The 3,665-nt window shown below is 39.4% G+C and overlaps 1 pseudogene; it reads left to right on the forward strand.

The window, feature by feature from the left end:
* The first annotated feature begins 2,656 nt into the window (after positions 1 to 2,656).
* On the forward strand, positions 2,657 to 3,441 carry LOC145507780 (olfactory receptor 10X1-like; annotated as a pseudogene).
* Positions 3,442 to 3,665: the final 224 nt, after the last annotated feature.

Genomic DNA, 3,665 nt, shown 5'->3' on the forward strand with positions numbered 1-3,665 from the left:
CTTTCCTTTTTGCTTCTCTTCTTTTCCAAGCTATTTGTAAGGCCTCCTCCAATAGCCATTTTGCTTTTTTGCATTTCTTTTTCCTAGGGATGGTCTTGATCCCTATCTCCTGTACAATGTCATGAACCTCTGTCCATAGTTCTTCAAGCACTCTGTCTATCAGATCTAGTTCTTTAAATCTATTTGCCGCTTTCACTGTATAATCATAAGGGATTTGATTTTCGTCATACCTGAATGGTTTAGTGGTTTTCCCCACTTTCTTCAATTTAAGTATGAATTCGGCAATAAGGAGTTCATGATCTGAGCCACAGTCAGCTCCTGGTCTTGTGTTTGCTGACTGTATAGAGCTTCTCCATCTTTGGCTGCAAAGAATATAATTAATCTGATTTCAGTGTTGACCATCTGGTGATGTCCATGTGTAGAGTCTTCTCTTGTGTTGTTGGAAGAGGGTGTTTGCTATGACCAGTGTGTTCTCTTGGCAAGACTCTGTTAGCCTTTGCCCTGCTTCATTCTGTACTCCAAGGCCAAATTTGCCTGTTACACCAGCTGTTTCTTGACTTCCTACTTTTGCATTCCAGTCCCCTATAATGAAAAAGACATCTTTTTTGGATGTTAGTTCTAAAAGATCTCATAGGTCTTCATAGAACTGTTCAACTTCAGCTTCTTCAGTGTTACTGGTCTGGGCACAGACTTGGATTACCGTGATATTGAACCGTTTGCCTTGGAAACGAACAGATCATTCTGTTGTTTTTGAGACTGCTTCCAAGTACCGCATTTCAGACTCTTTTGTTGACCATGATGGCTACTCCATTTCTTCTAAGGGATTCCTGCCCCTAGTAGTAAATATAATGGTCATATGAGTTAAATTCACCCCAGTCCATTTTAGTTCTCTGATTCCTAGAATGTCCACTTTTGCCATCTCCTATTTGACCACTTCCAATTTGCTTTGATTCATGGACCTAACATTCAAGGTTCCTATACAATATTGCTCTTTACAGCATCAGACCTTGCTTCCAGCACCAGTCACATCCACAACCGGGTGTTGTTTTTGCTTTGGCTCCATCCCTTCATTCTTTCTTAAGTTATTTCTCCACTGATCTCCAGTATCATATTGGGCACCTACCGACCTGGAGAGTTCATCTTTCAGTATCCTATCCTTTTGCCTTTTCATATTGTTCATGGGGTTCTCAAGGCAAGAATACTGAAGTGGCTTGCCATTCCCTTCTCCAGTGGATTGCATTCTGTCAGACCTCTTCACCATGTCCTGTCCATCTTGGGTGGCCCCACACGGCATGGCCTAGTTTCATTGAGTTAGACAAGGCTGTGGTCCGTGCTATCAGACTGGCTAGTTTTCTGTGTTTGTGCTTTCAGTCTGTCTACCCTCTGATGCTCTCTCTCAGCGCCTACTGTCTTACCTGGGTTTCTCTTACCTTGGATGTGGGGTATCTCTTCACATCTGCTCCAGGAAAGAGAAGCCACTGCTCCTTACCTTGGACGTGGGACATCTCCTCTCTGCTGCTCGAGGCTTCCGCTCCTGCATAGAGACAGATTACCATACAAATAGTTTCATTTACATAGATTAGGGGGAAAATGTCTGAGTATAACATACCGATTTGTCAAGTCAGTCCTGAGCCTTTAGGCAGAACCAACTTGAAGACAGAGTCTGGGATAAATGCATAGTATATTAACATTGCATAAGGCAAACATTTTCATAAGAAAAATGCATTGGTTATCTCAAAGTTTGAGAAAAGTTTAGTTCAGCTGGAACCAGGTGTCATTACGGCAACACAGTATTTTAAGGGAAACCTCTTTAAATTTGTATAAAGAAGGGGAAAAAATTATAAAACTAGTTTGTTTCCTCCTGCTGCTTAAGAGAGAGATAAAAAAAAAAAAGTATGACACTTGCAGCCTATTTCCTCTGTTTGGAGAGCCCTGGCCTTCCTGCCTGTTACCCTCTCACTTTCATAAAGAGTCTGCTCATTAATGTCATCCACACACTCTAATTAACCATGATTGATCCTGAGTCCTGGAACATTCTATTTTCCTTCTCTCCCCTTAGAAGAGAGGGAATGGAGCATGTTCTTTACTTTCCTTTAATATTGCAAGACTTGACTCTTTTGCAAAAAAAGTTCATAACTTTAAGCTTCTTTCATAATTGTAAGCTTTTGTTTAAATTTGGTCCCCAAATTTCTAAGTCAACTATCAATCTTCTCTCATTAGATATTTAGAGATATTATATGTGCAAGTTGATGACCCTGACACTATTAACTGCCTGGTAGTTTTTTCAAGATTCAAAATCTGATCCAACTCTGAATCACCCAATACATACAAATTTCCATCATCTGGACAACAATGAGAACGTTTTTTGATTTACTGTATTAGCAGCCAATAAAATTCTTCATAAAATAGATCAGAAAAATATTTTTGTTATATAATATGAGATTAATAATTGGTTGCTCAATAAAAAAGAAAAAATGGATGAAAAATTAGATAAGGACTTTACCTATATACCTATGGAGCTTTGCTATACTAAATTAAAAGAAAAATCCTTTGGTAACTGTAACATTGATCATTGGTTAGTCACAGCAAAAATTTTCAAAGAATAATAATTAAATATTTACTTGGCCCTTTATTTTTAGATTTCAGACACTTAACAATGAAGATCAACCAGACAATCCTGAAAGAGTTCATTCTTGTTGGCTTTTCTGTTTACCCACATGCACAGACATTCCTTTCTGTGGTTTCCTTTTGCCTCTACTTTATCACCCTCACAGGTAACCTGGCCATTATGTATCTAACTTGGGTAGGCAGATCTCTCCACTCACCCATGTACCTCATCCTTAGTGCACTCTCTTTCTTTGAGACCTGCTATACATTGACCATTATCCCCAAGATGCTGGCAGATCTTCTGACCAAGAATAGAAACATTCCAATTATAGGATCTGGTTTTCAGATGTGTTTCTTCTAGGCTCCTTAATTTCTGTGACAGAGACTCTGGTGATATTCAGAGGCTCTTTCTGCAGCCCCAACCTTATCAAACACTTCTCCTGTCATACGAGGGCTGTTGTGGAGCTTTCTTGTCTAGACAGTGAACTCATAGAATTCATTATAACAATGATCCCATTGACAGGCTTGATAGGAACCCTTCTGCTTATCATCCTCACTTACGTATTCATTCTTCCCACTGTATTCAGGATCCCATCAGCTGACGGTAAGCAGAAAGCATTTTCAACCTGTGTCTCCCAACTCACAGTGGTCATTATCCACTTTGATTTTGCATCTGTTGTTTATCTGAGGCCAGAAACATCAGGGGAAGATGACACACTTATGTCAGTCCCTTACACTGTCCTTACTCCTTTCCTCAACCCTCTCATTTTCAGCCTCAGGAATAAGGACATGAAGAATGCTTTCAGAAGGGTACTTGGAAAGACAGAACCTTGAATAAACAATCTTGGCTTATTGCTGCATCATTGACTGTACCATTTTTCATTTTCCCAGTGACTGGCATATGGGGAACAAGTGCCTGAGTCTGAAACCTAAGCCATAACAAGCATTTATTTAACTTATTACTGAATTTGTCCATCTCTTCAAATTTTACTTTTTCTAGTTCAACTACTAGTCAACTCTACTTTTACTAGTACTACCAGTTATCCAACCACTTCTAC

The sequence above is a fragment of the Giraffa tippelskirchi genome, chromosome 5, assembly GCF_054371585.1.
Source record: "Giraffa tippelskirchi isolate mGirTip1 chromosome 5, T2T-mGirTip1v1.2.pri, whole genome shotgun sequence".
In the NCBI taxonomy this organism is placed as follows: domain Eukaryota; kingdom Metazoa; phylum Chordata; class Mammalia; order Artiodactyla; family Giraffidae; genus Giraffa; species Giraffa tippelskirchi.